Source organism: Perognathus longimembris, chromosome 5 (assembly GCF_023159225.1).
Source record: "Perognathus longimembris pacificus isolate PPM17 chromosome 5, ASM2315922v1, whole genome shotgun sequence".
Classification (NCBI taxonomy): domain Eukaryota; kingdom Metazoa; phylum Chordata; class Mammalia; order Rodentia; family Heteromyidae; genus Perognathus; species Perognathus longimembris.
This window is the reverse complement of record NC_063165.1, coordinates 84,147,878-84,166,201: the sequence shown is the minus strand read 5'-3', so window position 1 is coordinate 84,166,201 and position 18,324 is coordinate 84,147,878.

The following is an 18,324-nucleotide window of genomic DNA, read 5'->3' as shown; positions in this document are numbered from 1 at the left end:
TGCAACCAGAAGTCAGGGGGAAATGAGGCACCCTGCCTGGAGCTGATGGCAACTGCTGTCCTTCAGAGCTAAGGACGAGGACAAGAGAGAGGTAACTAATTCAGAAACTCCTTTCCCTGCCCTCCCCTCCCTCGCCCTCCCCTCCTTTCGTTTTCTTTTGTGTATGTGTACCCATATTGGAGCTTGAACTTGAGCCACAGCTCCGCTTCCAGCTTTTTGCTGTTTAACCGGAAGGAAGTCTTGTCTTGCATGTGTCTGCTTGAGCTGTCTTCAAACCCATGATCCTCAGATCTAAGTTCCTGAGTATCTGGGATTCCAGGCATGAGCTGCCAGTGGCCAGGATGAAAAGCTCTCTTTTAGGGTGAGTAATGAAACTGACAGCGTCAAAGGCAGTCAAATAATTTAGCATTTTCATTTCACCAAAGTATTCCCAAGTACACTTATAAAATTCCATTACACTATAAATAAAACACTTGCCCACGCTGGCAGTTCAAACTAGAGTGAAGTTTTAATTGTCAATTTAGGGAGCTTAGCTTTTATATTAAAAGCCAATTGTTTTGACATTGGGGCATTGGGAAATCAATGCCACAACTTATTTTTTGTTGTTGTTTCTATGACTGTATTCTTGGTCACGCGTCTTATTAAAAAAATTAGCAAGAACTTAACAGGCACAGAACACAGATGCAGGCAGGGCCAACATTAGTCACGCGCAAATTATAATCTGGAATGTAGAAAAGGTCTTTAGCTGTTGAAGCAAATATGAAAGCAAGTAAATGAAAGCAGACATGCAATGGGTGTCACGAATATACATATTATTCACTTATAGTCATCTAGATTATATGTATGATAAGGGGCTATCGCTCGTAAACCATTGACGACAAGAGCTGGGAGGGACAGAATCCGGGTCTTCGGCGTTTCCCCGGCTCGAGTCGCAGGAAATGGAGAAGTGTTCGCGCTAGGGCATCCTTCTTTTCTTCCCTGCGGTTGAGATGAGGGCATCTGAAACCACCGGCCGCTTCGAAGACCAGCCGGCTAAGGCGCCTCCTCCGCATGCGCAGAAGCTTTTCCGAGTTCCAGGCAGGAGTGGAGGAGAAGCCAGAGGAGCTCTCCCAGTGCCCGGTAAACGCCTTCCCCCAGAACGTTTCCAGGAAACTTGAACGTGCATCTTGTGGCCCAGACTTTGTCACCTCGCTGCAGAAGGACAGGCTTGGAGTGCCAGAGCCCCCAGCCTCTGTTAGCAGGAAAGGGAGAGCGAACACCTTCTCATTTTCTCAGAAAGGACTGCTTCAGGCTGGCCTGAGAAATACGAGCGCTTTCAGCTGCCCAATTTCTAGGAATTAATGAAGCCAAGAGGTTTAAGATTTTAATCTTTGGTTTTTTTTTCCTACCTGCCGATCATTAGTTCTTTTTCTCCTCATTGGCTGCTATGTTCAATCAAGTACAATTTACCGTGAAGTTAGAGTCACATCCCACGGATGAGCCCGTCTTCTAGTGATTCATGAGCCTGTCTGAAGTCCACACTGCTTATCGGGAATGTGGTGGCATCGTTCCGTAAGCCACTTCCAGGAGATGATTTCTGTCCACTGCCATAGTTCTAATCAAGTATGCCTAACGCATGCTCCGAGAGAAACCTGCCTTTGGCCTCGTTTATGAAAGTCGTCACAAGGGCAGACTGTGAGCACGTTGGGATGGGCTGTCTACTCAAATGTGGACGCGAATTAAAAGGTCGCAAGGGTGCCCTTTGGAGGATGCTACCCAGGGAGTCCCTCTCCAGGGTGTATTCGTGTCCAGTGTGAGCGGGGGGGGGGGGGGGGGGAGAGGGGGAGGGGGAGGCGGCACTGGGGGAGGTCAGGACCCCCCCACCTCAGTTGGAGAACTCTTTCACATGTGAATCCCGCTCCGCCTCTCTCTCTCTCTCTCTCTCTGTCCCTGTAATTCCTTTTCTTCACAGCCTAGAGGTGTTCTTGAGAGAATAATCCTTAATAACCCTAGAGAGCCCCAACAATCCAATCTCTGCCTCAGAAGCTGTTAGTCACGGAGCCAAACCCTAACCCCACCACCCCGCAAAGCTAAATGATCAGACCCAACGCCGAAAGTTAAAACACGGAATGGAAACACCACAACTACATTTTATACTATTTATATTGTTTAGCACAACCAGCCAAGAATACTAAGAAGAGCGTTCCAGCAAGCCACATCCTATTTGAAATCATTGTTTCCGTCTATTCTTTCCTGAATTTTTAGATAACTATGACATCCATTATAATTTTTTTTTTTACCTAATGTAGATTTCTCCAGGGTGGAATTAGTCTTTTAAAGAATACGATGTACATTTGCTTTGAATTCTGTTTTACAGTTTAATTTTACATCAAACCAAATATTGATCATTCCACCTAAAGGAAATCTTAACAATAATTACACTTAAAAAAACAAAACAGAAAAGAAAAGAAAGAAGCAACATGCCCATTGCAAAAACACCTCTGAACAACACAATAAGCTCATTACTTTTATAAATTCAGAACTTCACAAAGGCACCAGCCTCAACCTCGCAAAGCTTTTGTTCAGATTCTTGCCTGCCAATTAAATGCTCCCTTTCTGAACATGCTGCTTTTTATCATTTCAAGAAGCTGACATTTCTCGGATGGAGATTACACCGTTCTTCCCCCAACTTCCTGAGCAGTTCGCTACCCGTTTTCAAACACAAATAAAGGACCTTTCGATGGGCCCCGTTTATGCTTGCTTCAATTCTTATAAACCAGCTGACTTTCTAAAGCACGAAGAATGTTCTCCCTTTTAAATTCTTCACGCGTTTGAGTTGCGTACGTTCTTCTTAACCTTCATCATATATTACACGCTACTGTAGAGTGGAAGCTTCTTGGAAATGTGGGAAGGAAAGTACGACTAGGCACAACACGTCCCGCGGAACACGCACTCCGGAATTGGTTGCTGACCATCGCCTTGGTGTGCAAATGGCCTGCTTCCCGTGGCCCCGAACTGCTCCCCTCACCTGTGCTGGCTTTTGTGGGTTCCCTGAGAATTTCATCTTCCATTTCTTCCCCTTGTTGATAGAACAAAACTACACTGAACTGATTTTCAGCGGCCTATCCGCGGAAGCACAGAAAGCAGCCTAGCGGTCTCCAGCGGGGAGCCCAGCGGCCCTGTGCTTACACACTTGGCACAGAGAGTGATCACGCTCACTACCTGCACGTGTGCCCCGCCCCCCCCCCCCCCCGTCCAGTGCCTTTCCTGCCTCTCTTCTCAGCCCCGTGTCTGTCACAGAAGGCCGAGTACCACTCTCGAAGCCCCTGCTCGTCCCTCGCTGCCTCTTCTTAGTCACGGAACCGCGCTGCGCTGCTAGCTCGGGTCCTTGGCAAGGAAGGAGGCCCTGGGTTAGAGCTCAGGGCCCCGGGCCAGGTGGCATGAGGCCGGATGACCGAGCTGGGGCAGGACTGGGCGCGGTGCGGGGTGACAGGGGAGGGGGAGGGGGGCCTCACGGAGGAGGCGTTTCTGTGTCTCTGGCTCCACCACGTGTTTCTTAGCCGTGCACGGAGACCCAACGCGGTTCCAGGTTTCCGATGGATCTCCTGTGATCTCCTGGTGAGACAGGAGTGGAAAGTAGTGCGGAGTCGGAGTAAACGACCGTCCAGTGCTTAGCACCGAGCCTGGGGGTGAGAGTGGAGCTGGCCTTCTGCCCGTGGCTCTCTCTAGAGCCCCCGCCCGGCCCCCCGCCCACCTGCCAGGCTTTCCCTGGTGCCTGGTAGGAACTAGAAAACTGTTCCGCTACTTTTAAAAAGAACTTGTGGAAACCTGGCGTTTCTCAAACGCATTTTTATCAACGAACACGGCAAAACCTGTGAAGTAAATCCTTGGGTATTCACTGCTGTTTCTTTGCTGCTTTGGAATTCTCGCAGGTCAGTAGCGAATGGTGCACAGGGGAAACTTCCTAAAGAATGCCTCAGATTTGATTGCCATTAGCGGCCGTGCCCTGAAGAAGCCGTCGGGAGGAGGCCCGCCGAGGTGAGCTCTGAAGTCACGTCCTGCTAGGTTGTGGAGGACTGTGAGCTGGACATATCTGCCGCCCGCCTCTGGGCTTTGCCCGTGTTCTGGATGACTCTGTAACCTGCAGCGTGGGTTACAGGGGTACTGGGACGCCAGGACCGAGTGGGCTGGTGGCCCGGTGCAAATAGCCGCCAGGAACTCATTCCTGTGGGCTTAGAAAACACAAATCAAATAAAAACAAAGGGTCTTCCACTTCTATCCTACCATTAAAAACAACAACAACAACAACAAAACAAAATATAGCCAGAACTGTAAGATGGCAAAAAAAAAAAAACCAACAAAACAACAGAAGCCCCTTAGAATTTCAGCAAAGCAGATCATAAGCTAAGTTCAGGGGCAAGCGTGGTTATTCTGCAAGGCAGTTTCTCCCTGTGAAGTCTGGCTCAGAACGGATTGCCTCCCCTCCCAGGAAACACAGCCGAGGCCCCGGCCCCACCTGACTTCATTCCTTCCTCCCGAGAGCTGGCACGGCATGAAGGCTGTCCTGGAGCGCTGCCTGGAACCCACGGGAGGAGCCGGAAAACAGCGATGCGTCCACAGGAACTCCGATCTGAGATTCGGTATCTACATCATAGGTTTTAAAAAAAATTGTGGACCTATATGGAGAAGCAAGGAATTCCCGCTGAATCTTTTTGTAAGGAAGCTACGGAAAGTGAGAGCAGCCATTCTGCTGCATAATCCTTCAGGCTCCTTGTCCTTGTAAATTGAGACTTCGAGTATAGTACCTCAGTCATGGGAAACAGCCAAGCAGGGTCCCACTGTCTCACCGCTGAGCTAATGTAGTTACCCTGTGCAGGAAACAATAGCGTTAACTCACAGGTCACCTACCTTTTGCTAAAGGAAAGGCACAAACACAACTTTCAAGTTAGCTTAAAGTTAATGCCCAGGAAGAATGAGTTTACAAACATCACAAGCTGTGTCTGATGCACAGACTGGAGTTGTCTTTTCCGGGGGAACACTTGTGCAAGTTAACCGCGGTAGATGGTAAATAATGGAAACTATCGTTCAGAAACAGTATTTGGCTTCATTACGAAGCTCTAAGTCCGCATCAGAAAAGGAGGGATGATTATCTCAGAGCTTAGAGGTCTGAACAGAACAGCCATGTGGACTGTCCACTCTTCAGGGGGAGAAAGCAAAACAAAACAGCAATAAAAGATGGCAACCTACCTTAGGTAGAAAGACACAAAATGAAGCAGAAGAGAAATAGCACATCCCTGGTTCCAGTGAACCAGCCGGAGTCGTTTGAGGGGAATGAATGACCGTCGGCAGCATTTGCCCTGAGCCAAATCTACCAGCACTGAGTTTGTTTTCACCTCGGGTTTTGTCTTTCTGGTCTGACAGTGGTGAGGAAATCTCCAGCTCGGCTTCTGGAGGTAGACGGAGGAGGGAGGCCCACTGGAGAAGAGGTTCAGCAACCATGCCTTCCGGAAGGAGGCTGGCCGCCACCGTGCTTGCTTTGGGACAGGAATAAATGAGGAGAGATCCCGCAGAGGGGAATTCAGCAATATTTATGAAATTGTAAATGAATTTGGTCTTTGGCCCAATAATTCTACATTTTGAAATACAGCCCAAAGATATATTAAAAAATGTATCTGTCCATATGCTAACCCCTACAACACCAGCAGTATTCTCTGTAACAATTTTGAATAACAGCCAATGGTTAGGATCAACTGAAAATTCACAAAGGGGAACAGTTAAATAAATTGTGAGGGTTTTTTTTTTACAGTGCTAGACTACAAAGTTTTTTTTTTAAAAAAAAAAACATTGCCAAGAATTACTTAGTAAAAGTGGATATATATCATACCTATTTGAGCAAAATAAGAACAAGTGAAAAATCTACATCTGCATGTTCTTGAATATGAATTACCTTGGAAAGATCGGCAGAATCTGAAAAACGTTCGTGTTGAAGAAAGAGCAGTCTGGCCACAGGAGCGGACAACACTCCTTCTCCTATCTAACCCGTACAGACCAATGCTCCTTCTTTGGAGCCATATGCATGGATTATCTACCTTAAAACGTGTTAAATTGAATACATAGCTGGCAATACTCTGGGGGGGGGGAGAGAGAGAGAGAGAGAGAGGGAGGAGTCCTCTTCCATCACAGACTCCATTGGCGTGGTTGAACAATGAGCCTTAGCCGATCGCTGGCTCTCCAAGTTCCTAAGGACCCAGAGCCTCGAGTGAAGGAGACGTGTTGGAGCCGGGGAGATTCAAGGGAGCAACTTGGGGGACAGGCGGACCCACGGTGGGCCACACGGGAGAGGGCAGCGCTGGCCAGGGGCTTTGGGTGGACGGGAGCTCCGAGCCACTGTCTGAGACAGGAGCAGAGGGACAGAAACAAGCACTGCAGTGGGGGGGGGGCGGGGGAAGTAAGGACCAGCCACCCAATCTCCTGCCAGCTCCAAACACAAGCAGAAGTGAGGACACAGGTAGCAGCGTCTCCCTCCGTTGCCAAGCTGTAAATCCCACCACAGTCTCCACCGTGGATGGCTGCCCGTCCCGTGACAGTCGCCATGTTGAGGAGCAAGGCTCCGCAGGTCTCAGCCCCAGGGTGGCCCCTGGGGGGGGGCATTCACTGGAGATCTTGAAGGTGGGGCTGGCATGGATCTTGACCTGCAGCTGGAATCTCCAATGAAGTACACAGTGTGGTTCCTGTCCTTGAAATGGGGCCCCCAGCCAGCCCACGCTGGCCCCCCCCCATGCAGCCCAGCCCCGCATGCGACTTCAGAGCATGAGGGTGGACAGGACAGACGTGACCTCTGCCTCCCAGAATCAAAGCTCAAGCGTGTACAGGAGGCTGGGACAGAAATGCTCACTTCAGATAAAGAGCAGCCTGCGCTATGGAGATAGGTCATCACGTGGATCAGCTCCGGCAGCCGTCCCCTTGCATGGAACACAACCAGGGCCCTTGGAGTTCTCTCACCACCAGCGTTAACCCCCACAGAGCGGCAACCTTGAGTCCTAAACTTGGGCAGTGTGTGCAGTGTTTACTCTCGGCTGGAGGAGGCCCCCCGGATGCCAGAGCACTGTGTTCTGTGGGTGACCACGAGGTCCTGGGCAATGACCAACGAAGGCAGAAACCAAGATGTACATGAACAAGGAGCCCAGCACCAGAGAGGCCAGGAGAGCAGGAAACCTGGAAGGCTGAGCTCCAAAGAGCTTTCCCAGCCGGAAAGTTAACATTTGTGTGCACTCAAGTTTTATTTAAATGTTCCCAGTTTGCATTAAGTGAAGGAGGACCCTGATATTGTACAGTGTTTGAGGGATCTGAAAGCAGTGGTTAAACTATTTGCGTCTCTCTTGTTGTGGGCTGTCAGGGAAACAGGAGTCGTTCTGAAGTGAACTGCATTACCTTCCTTCCTACAATGCAAAAAGAAGTCTCAAGTCCTTCTATTTCCTTACGAATGGGGCAGTGTCATTCTTTCTAATAGAGACATCGAATTCCATTGTGTATATGTACCACATTTTCTTGATAACATCAAAATTCTAGGGTTGGTTCCATATTTTAGCAATGACAAATTGTGCTGCGATGAACATGGTTGTGCTGGTGGCTTTGGTGTGGTCTTGCTTGTAATCTTTTGGGTAGATGCCCCAAAGTGGGGCTGCTGGGTCATAGGGGAGCTGTATGTTCAGCCTTCTGAGGAATCTCCATACCGCTTGCCAGAGTGGCTGAACCAGTTTCCCTTCCCACCAACAGTGAAGTAGGGTTCCCTTTTGGCCACATCCCCTCCAACATTTGTTAGTGTTAGTTTTCCTGACAATGGACATTCTTACTAGGGTGAAGTGGAATCTCAGTGTAGTTTTGATTTGCATTTCTTTTATGGCCAGTGATGTAGGGTACTTTTTCATATGTCTCTTGGCCTTTCTCATTTCCTCTTCAGAGCAGTCTCTTTTTACGTCTTTAGCCCATTTGTTGAGGGGGACATTGGTTCTTTGAGAATTTGTTTTGGAGGAATTTAATTTTTTGAGTTCTACATATATTTTAGATATGAGGCCTTTGTCCATTGTATGTCTGGTAAAGATCTTCTCCCAATCTGTGGGCTTTCTATTTATCTTGCAAGCTATGTCCTTTGCCATGCAGATGCTCTTGGGAAAAATCATACTAAGTGAAGTGAGCTGGATCCAAAGAAACATGGACTCTATGGTTTCCCTCATAGGGAATAATTAGTACATATCTAGGATAGTCCTAGCAGAAGATCACAACAGCCCAATGTCTGTGCCCTTATGAACACAGAAGATGATGCTAAGCGAAATGAACTCCAAGTTATGGAAACGAGTGGTGTATCATTGTTGTAGTTATTTTCAACATGCCATGGGAAACAGTACCTTTTATTCCCCTCTCCTATTCCCTTCCTGTGGTTTTACCCCTGCTATCACTGTAACTGACCTTAGTACCCTGGGTACTGTATATACATGTATTGGAACTAGGGAAGGGAAAGGGAATACCAAAATCGAGAGACAAAGGATAAAAAGACAAATCATTACAATAGCAATACTTATAAAACCAATTGATGTAAGCCAACAGTACAATTCAAGGTGGTGGGGGTGGGGGGCGAGAGGGAAATGGGGAGGCAGGAGGTGGAGGAAAATGAGGGAGGAGGTAACAAGTTGGATAAGAAATGGACTCACTGCCTTACATATGAAACTGTAACCTCTCTGTACTTCACTTTGACAATAAAGAAGTCTTAACTAAGTCCCAGAGAGACAACTAGTGCCACCTAATGGAAGAAAAGCACATTGTAGGAGACTGTGAGCCTCTGTCTGCTACAGTGTGTGGGCATGGTCTCGAAAGGTGCCAGGTGTGTGCAAGGACAGAGTGACTCAACCCGGTTACGGCCAGCATGCAAGCGGATTGATCCTGCCACTAATGCCACGGCTACAGTGATAGCGGCCAGGACCGTCTCCAGCGGTGGCCTTTCTGACTGTAACCATTTCCACAGCACTGTTTCTGTCAAACCATGGCACACAGCAACGTGGCTTTTCGTGATGTTAGCTCCACTTTCCAGCTACATCGCAAAAACCTATTAAAAAAGAGAAGCACACTTGGCTTTGCTGGAAAGAAAAAGCAAATATTTGGTAGTGTCTTTGCCATCACTTTTATTCATGCATTTAAATAGTTCATGGGTTGCCGTTTTCTCTTGGACAAGGTAGAACTAAAACCAGCCGTGACAGTCTGATTGCAGACATGTTATGACGGTGCTGAAGTTAGGCGAGCAGGTGCCGTGGGAAGATTGCACATACCAACGACAGGCAGACGCGGATACCAACGACAGGCAGACGCGGATACCAACGACAGGCAGACGCGATACTAAAGACAGGCAGACGTGGATACCAATGACAGGCAGACGCGGAAACCAACAACAGGCAGATGTGATACTAAGGACAGGCAGACACAGATACCAACAACAGGCAGACGTGGATACCAACAACAGGCAGACGCAATACTAAGGACAGGCAGACGCGGATACCAATGACAGGCAGACGCAATACTAAGGACAGGCAGACGCGGATACCAACGACAGGCAGACACAGATACCAACAACAGGCAGACGCGATACTAAGGACAGGCAGACGCGGATACCAACGACAGGCAGATGCGATACCAACGACAGGCAGACGCGGATACCAATGACAGGCAGACGCGGCCTGGCGGTGCAGGGCAGAGCCGTTCAGGGTCTGCTCAGTAGAGCAGCCCACCCCCAGCCCTACGGGGTGTATGTCAGCCCTTCTTTCTCCAGTTCTATAATCCGTCTTCAAGGCAGCCGACTACACACGCCACTGCTCATGGGGTTGTGGGCAGTGGTGAAGTTTAGTAGGCGCATTAGATTAATTGGATTAATATAATCTAATGTATTTTATTATACATAACATGCAATGAGACAAATTGTAATGTAATTAAATGTTGTAGCGTTTGTATAACATACACAACGTGACCATCACAATAAGGAGAAAGATTACCCATGAACTGTGACTGAGAAATAAATTTGGTTTATTTTGCTGTTGTATTTATGAGGCAAGATCTTGCTTCCTCGTCCCAGCGGGCCTCTGGCTAACTCGGCCTCCATCTCTCATGGTCTTTCTGTCTTCTGTATTTCCCACTGCCCTAGTCTCAGAGCCTCACATTTCATAGTCCAAGGCCAGCCCTAGATAAGACCACAAGATTCTACCTGACATGTAAACAAAAAAGAGTACTATTAATACATACAATAATATGCTATCTACTATTAAGTGCCACAATAAGCAAAAACAGGACAGAACCATACAGCAGAAGAGGACTTTTCATTTTGCTTGAAACTGTAAAATTCAGCAAGAAGACCTTATTTATAAGTGGCGTAGTAGAAACAGTGTTACAGAGACATAGTCATCAAGCAACATAGATGTGAGCTAAATCCACTCCTCTGGGTAAGAGAGTGTCACGGTACAAGGAAAATACTAGAATTTTGATGTTATAAAATCCTAGCAACATATATGTAACACGCACGGAGCAAGAACGTCTAAAAATGACATGAACTCATGGAGATTTACAACTCTACTTGACATAAATGAAAAAATTAGCTGCTTGAAAATTTAGTTTCAGTATAGCGGATTTGGGCCATAGCATTTGTGTTAGCTTGACAGTTACCATGCATGGAGGAGTTAGGGAAGAATTTGAGAAAATATTATCCTCAAACACATGAACTCTTTTGCAAAACAGACACACCCAACAGCCACCAAGACCGACTCAAAAGTTAGAAGTAAATAGTAACAAAATTAAAAATCAATAACAAACCCAGAGACATTTGGAAATTTAAAATGAATGGTAACATGATTTATTGGTTAGAGAAAAAGCATAATAAAACATATCATAAAGATGTTTGATAACTATATGAAACCAAAAAGGAAGTTTACAGCTTGGTGATGTACCATTTGTGTAAATTCCAACACAAAAGACACCATTACTACTGTGCATATAAAATATACAAACCCAAACTCTCAAAGAAGAGGAAAGAATGAAGTTTGAGTTATCCTTGAATGTAAAATATACAGTTTCTCTTCTACAAAAATATATGCAGCAAATGTCATGATGTGCTAACTTCTCCCAACCCTGGAGTGTTGGGAGACGCAGTAGTTTGAATTGTTTCTGAAGGTATAGCACCGTTTGCAATTAAAGTAAGAAAATGTCATCAAAGGGAAACATGTTCTTCAGAGCCAACTGTTACGACTCTGGCTTGCCCGCCCCCCCCCCCCCGCCCCCCGCCAGGAGACGGTGAGCCTGTAAGGCAAGCGGTATCATCTCCCCCAACCTCGGTCCCCTGTGCCAGAGACCTGCTCTGAAAATACGCCGAGTTGCCTTGTCACGTCGCTCGCCTGGCTCTGAACTACGGTGGGGCAGGAGCTGGGCGCATTGCCCTCGTTGTTGAGTGGAGGGGTGAATGTGTGGGCCGGTCTGCTGTGGATGTCCCAGCAGGCCCTTCCTCTATTCGGCGTGCAGGAGTATGCTGGACCCAGGGAACGAGAGATCGCCAAGTCTGCATGGCCCAAGCCACGAGCTCGGGATTTGTGATTGCCTGACCTTTGTTTTTGTTAGACGCAAATGAAGTCTGACAGCCGCACATTCTGCCCACTGAGGAGGCTTTCCTTCAGTCCTCGTGTCAGCTGTCCGGGTCTCATATAGATATAAAGATACGTAGATATACATACACACAGACATGAATAGATAAAAATCCTCAGCAACATCATCTTCCTCCAGAAATCAGAGATTTTTGTCGTTAGATTTTTGAACATGAACATGATTGGAGGGTGATACACACATTGAGGAAAGAGCGTGCCCGGGTGTGCCTGAGAGACAGACAGACAGACAGACGACAGACAAGGAGACAGGAAACTATGGTTTTATTCCACCGTGTATTCACAGGGTTCTTTTTGTCTTGGTCATCTTCTTCATCTATCTTTACGCTGATCCTTATTGATTGTTTTTATTCTCCAATCTGTAAATACTTCCAAATTTTCTTTGCTCCGGAGCAAGGCAACTAAGATATAACGCTTCCATCACCAAGCTTTATTTTTAAGCTGTATTTTCTTCTCATTCTTTTGCTTCACCACCAACTTTCTTGGAAAGGTATGTGCACACATTGGTTTTCCTTTATGGTAAAGCAGAACATTTGGTAAGGATAAATACCAGCCGACAGAAATGCATTATCAGATCCCCTCTTCAGTGTTCAGTCACTACTCACTCCTGTAAGTATTTCCATCTCGTAGCGTCCAGTCATCTTAAGCAGCTATTCTAGGAATAAGTGAGGGCTTTCTAGACCAAAAATCTATTACGTAAGGTTTTTCGTAGCTGAAAGGTTTTCCAAAGCTGATTTTGAAATTTCAGCTAGGGAGCAAAGGGTCCAGCATATTCAAGCCACTTTCAAACCAGAGAGCTTGCTCCAACAGATTAAAGGACAAATATTAACGAATTTAAAGTCATTGAGGCATTTGGGTATTACCACAGAGACAGGTAAAGTAAACCAATGGGATGGAGGCCTTGACACAAATCACTGGGATGTGCTTACGACAGTGGATACTGTTTGCATGGTTTTTATAGCGCAGTAACCCTGGCTTTCTAAGGATGGTGGCTATGGCTGACACCCGTGCCCTGGTCCCCTGCTGGAGTGAGGAGTTGTGGATGTCTGGTAGGTAATGAAGGAAGGGACTTGGCTCCATTTCACCCGGCATTCAAATGGCCTGTAGATTCCGCCTGCAGTCCTTTCTCTAGTGGCGGTGTTTGTTTGTTTTAGTATTGAGACAGACAGCTACTGAAGAGACACTCGCCCCCTGCGTCTTTCCTGGCCTGTCAAAAAAAGAGGTTGCTATGAGCGGACTGGACGGGTGGAACCCGCAGCGAGCCCAATTACAGCTGCTCTGCCCGCGTGGCGGTGCAGCTGCGGGGCAGATCCGCGCGGCCTCTGGCTGCTGCTAGACAATGTATCCTTCACCCGCTGCCCCCCAGGCCGGGCGTTCAGATTATGCAACGGGGAGCCCGGCTTCACGGCGCAGCCGCAGAGGCTCGTGGTGTTCTCGTCGGGTTTGCTTGGAAGGCTCATGGTGGACGGGCTGGGCCCGGGGGCTGCTGGTCGCCATCGCTGGGGTTCTCTAGTGACCCGGGGGTGCGGGGAGTCCTCGTCCGGGGCCAGAGCACCCCTCGATGGCAAGCACGCAGTGGTGCATAGTGAGCCTCCCGCGTGTGACCGAGACTAAGCAGGTGCTGTGCCGGGCCCGGCCGCGCTGCCCTTCGTGGGGCGTCCGTGCCGTGCGTGGGATGGACTGGGAGGGGGCCACGCGAAAAGGGCATGATCCGTGAGTGGGGGGGGAGCTTTCCTTCCAGCCCCCCCCACCCCCGCCCCGCCTCCTCCCCGCCTTCCACCGGCCTCCCATTGGAAGGGGGAGGAGAAGACGTGGCCGCGAGACGCGTGGCGCGTGGCCCGGTTCTTTCGCGTTTGCTGTCCGTGCTCCGTGGCTGTGGCAGCCACGTTCGGGGGTGACTGTCACAGCGCGCCGGCCGTGTCTCCCCAGTGCACACAGTTGCTGGGCAGCGTGAGGCACAGGGACCCACTTCTCCGAGGAGAGCTAGTGCACCTAGTGTGCCCGCGGACACGCGAGCTGGCCGCAGCTGGTGCACAGCCAGCGGGAGGATGGGCTTGGAGTGGAGGCGATGGCCGGGGGCGAGGCCTGGGCCAGGCTGGGACCTCAGCGAAGACTGCGCTCTCATCCCTCTGGACCAGCAGGGCTTGGCCTGCGTGCGCCTCAGTGGGTCTGTTTTGTGGCCTTTTGGTAAACGGCAGGTGGCAGGTGCACCGAGCATGGTGTACTGCCTGGCGAAGGTGCGGCCGGCCCTTCCCTCCGTGGGGAGGAGCTGGGCTCCGCATCTTCAGCTCACCGGGGCTCAGCAACTTCCTTTGCGGCGTTCCCACCATTCCGGTTCTCCGTTTCCTTCATTCCCAAGCCACCCCCACGCCTCTGGCTTTGTGTTGTGAAGAACGAAGCCCGGGTCTCGCTGCCACCGCCCCTCCTGGAGCCCCGGGTCTCGCTGCCGCCGCCCCTCCTGGAGCCCCGGGTCCGTGTGGCTGGCTGGCCCAGCGTGTGCGGGACGGCAATCCCCGCCCGACGGCTCCCAGGCAAGCGGCTGGGAACACAAAGCTGTGTGCTGTCCTCTGGGGAGAGGGGGGGGACAGGGCTGTGACCCCTCCACACAGGAGAGGAGCGGTGCTGGGGAGGGCTTCCCACGTCACCCAGCAGAGGAAGCACTGGAAGGCAGCATTTGCCTGGTGTCCAGTCCCCAGAGCCCTTCACCTGTCTCCCACATCGCGACACGGCCGCACGAGTTGCCGGCAACCCGGTTCCCAGGTGGCGGGATGCACGCTCTGCGGACCCCTCGGTTAAATGAGAATCAAGTTCTGTGGTAGCACGCGACGTTACTGAGTGTTAACTCCCCTCACCTCGTGTTGCCACTGAACACAAGAGCGCACGGGTCACTTCTTAGTTTAAAATGATTGAAAGGCAATAGGGACTTGCAGAAGGGACACTCAAAATGCAAAGTGCCATGGGAATAAAATCTTGTATAAAATGGACACGGAAGGTGCGCTCTTTCCATTCTCTACACGGACACCACCGAATACCATTTTCTGAGCGGTTAGAAATGGGCCCTGTCTCTGGCCTCCCTATGTCAGCCCCCCCACCCCACCCCAGCCTCCCTGGCCCGTGAGCCGCTGACACACCACTTAACACTAAGAAACTGGACTTTGGGTTTTATCCAATTGTAGTTCGTTGAAGTAGGCACAGGTGGTTAGCAGGTCCCTCACCAGCCAGTACAGGGCTAGATTATAGAAAGTATCCAACTGCATAGTGAGTGATCACTGTCACAGAAAGGTCATTGACCAAGTTCCTCTGACAGCACCCTGCTCGGATACGGGCCTGGCCTCTGCCCGGGCTGTCTCTCCCACACCTTCTTCATGGAGTTCACCATCATTGTGTACCAGGACGCCGGCCCGGCGGCGGAGGAAAGCGAGATGGGAGGCAGCGTGTCCAGGACAGACAAACCGCTGTGTCCAGAGGACCAACCCCCCCCTCTACACAGAGCTCCTCAAACCGACCTGGACGGGGAGGCTGCCCCCTCCTTCAGCCCCAGCCAGAACCTGAGCTGGGCGTAAAGGCCTTCGTCGCTTCATTAGGTCACCCTTACCCACCTGCACCGATGTTTACATTAAAAACGCGGCATCTGCATGCTGGCCACTGCCTCGGCCCCAGTGTCAGCACCCAGGGGAAGCGGGCGTGGGACGGTGGCGGCTTATTGGTGAGCGCTTGGTTGATTGATTTAGCTGCTCCTTAATCCTGTGGCTCCCGGCTTGTTCTCAGTCGGTGCAGAACGAGCTTAGCTTGGACATTCCCGAGGGAGAGTGGGTCCTGACGGCGTGGGACGGCTTTCCTCAGGTGTTGCTTTCTCACAGTGTTAGTTTCTGTCCCGGGAGTGTGTGTGTGTGTGTGTGTGTGTGTGTGCGTGTGCGTATCTGGGTGTGGTGGCAAACGCCTCGGCTAACCCTGGCTCTTGGGAGGCTGACCCAGGAGGACCGTGCGTTCTGTTCCAGCCTGAGCGACGTTGAGACGTCCGGCCTCAAACACCCGACCGCCGCCGCCGTGTCCGTCGCGTCCCGAGGAGAAGCGTGCGACGCTGTGGGTCGGCGGGGGTGGCCCCGGGGGGGGGGACACGTCCTGAGGCCCTTCGGGGGGCGTGGGAGTGAGGGAGGGGGCTGAAGAACGGAGGAGAAGCGGGCGTGTTGAGCCCGCCCCCTGCGAGCCATCTGAGGCTGCTCCGGGCAGAGGGGCGCTGCGGGGCCCGGCACGGCTGAAGCGGGGCTCGGGGGGCGCAGGTGTCCCCTCCACAGGGGGGATTGGAACCCCCGCTCGGGATAGCCACGGGGAGGCGTGGTATCTAGTGTTGATTGTCCTTAGTGGGATTCTCCAGGGACTCCGGCAGAATCACTGGGAGCAAACCCTGGAGTGGGGGCTGCTGCCATCACGCAGGGCGTGGAAGCTGCCTCCCCTGCCAGGGTCCCGGGATCCGGCCCCAAACACCACCCCCAGGGAGAGCGGGAGGGACGGCCTGCCCTCCGCATGGACTCCTTGCGCGTGGACACCAGCAGGCTCCTCCTGGCTCCCTGGCTGGCTTCACGGGGCAGAGGCTGTGTTTCAGGGGCTCAGGATACTCACTCAGGGCTCTCGGCCTCCGCATCTCTAAGCGTTAGCACCCCAGGTCAGGGATCGGGGCCCCCCCTTCCCTGGGCCTGGCTGAAAGTGGACGGATGGGCCGTGATGTGATGTCCTTCCTTTGCCCCTGCAGCCCTGGTGGACCGGAGCTCCCACCGGGCCCAAGTGTTCCAGCCCAGGTTCTGATCTGGCAGAAGCGTCCAGAACTCGGGCTTGCCACCGGCAGGACTGCACAGCGGCGTGGCTTGTTTGGCCTGCTGAGCCGGTTGCTGGTCCACGCGGGAACCGGAGCCTTCTTCCTCAGTTGACGAGAACCTGGAGCTGAATGCAGAATTGCTCAGCTCCGGCATTGCAGCCACGGCAGACCTAGAATCACATCCGACCGTTTCGATTGGGAAGAAAAGATAGGTGACAGCCAGGCAGATAGGTAGATGATGGATAGGTAGGTAGAGAGACAGACAGACAGACAGACCGGCAGAGAGATCTAGCTCCCTTCAAGCCAGGGGTTATGCCTCGCTTGTCCTCCCTTTGTGACCAGCCAGGCTTCTGGAAGGCGGCCCCCCTCCCCACCACCACAGAGGGCCCAGCAGCGCCCCTTCCAGAGCCCGGGGGAGGCCAGAGCCTGGGGGGGGGGTAGATGTGGAGCCCTGTGGAGCCAGAGCCACAGGGGAGGCACAGAGCCCTGTGGGGTTCAGAGCCCAGGGAGGCCAGGCCTTCTCACCATGGAAGCTGCAGGATGGGTTATGTGTGTATTTGCGTCTTCTTTTTCTAGTGAACTCTCAACTTTTAAAAGCTGGCGGAAATCTTCCCTACACACAGGGTAAGCCAAGGAAAGCGCTCGCGAGGCCTGTGCATCCTTGGTGCCGCGAGACCAGCGGCCACCTCTGGTCCCGGCAAGGGCCACGGGCTCTTCAGGCCCAGATCGCTCTGCCCTGAGTGGTGGGCAAGGGAGCTGAGGGGCCGGTGGGGCCCAGGGTCTGAGCACTGGAGGCAGCGATGGGGACACTTCTGCTGCTGGTGCTTAACAGCCTCACTCCTGCAGCGGCTGGCCTAGAGGAGGGGGGAGGAGGAAGAGGGGGAGGGGAGGAGAAGGGGAGGAGGGAGGGAGAGGAAGAGGGGAAGGAGGGGGAAGAGGGGGAGGGGGAGGAGCGAGAGGAGAAGGGGGTGGTGGAGGAGGGGTGATCATGGAAGATCATTGTTAAACTCCTCAGCTCCCCGGAAGAGCAGCCTCACCCTATTGTTTCTTAATGGAAATGTCTTCCATATTTTAAATATTTCTATTGTAGATCTAGTTTGGGAGATTCATGCCAGGGAACATCCTGATGAGAGTAAGATGTGTAGACTATGTAAATCCGAGGGCAATTAACCCAATGCAGCACTAACCTTCCTTCTTGAGTCTACCCACATTCATGCAGAGCCCTTGGCCTTTGAAGACAGTCATGTGCTGTTCCACTGCACTTACTCCTGGAATTTTTATATGCTGTGCTGCTACAGTGAATTATCCATGTTATTCTAACTGGCTGCATCTTCTTTTACAAATACTATTGAATTTATGCCTCTGTTTTGTACCCCAGCCTCTCATGATTTCTCAGTTAAACCTGACGGAGCATACACAAATAAAGCAAGCAAAAGTTTCACTCAAACATCTTGAGAGGTTCTCTCTCAATGAAGAATAATGCCAGAGAGAATTATGTCCCAGAAGAATTTAAGATTGAAGAAAATAGCTAAATAGACTATCGTAATGTAAGTATTTTAACCTACGATCCTCTTTATTTTTGAAAATGAAGTCTGTTATACACACACACACACAGGACACACACATAGATGTACGTATGGGTATCTTTATTATCATCGTCATTCATCCTGTATTTGTCATAACAACGCAATCCCTTTAACTTCAGTTTTGGCAAGAAGTTACTCCTTCCTGTAATAATGCCATTCCAGGAGTTTTCTTGGAGAGAATAGTCTGGAGTCATTCCTTCTTTTTGTGGGGAGGGCTATGGATGGCAGTATTGGGGCTTGAACTAAAGGCCTGGGTGCT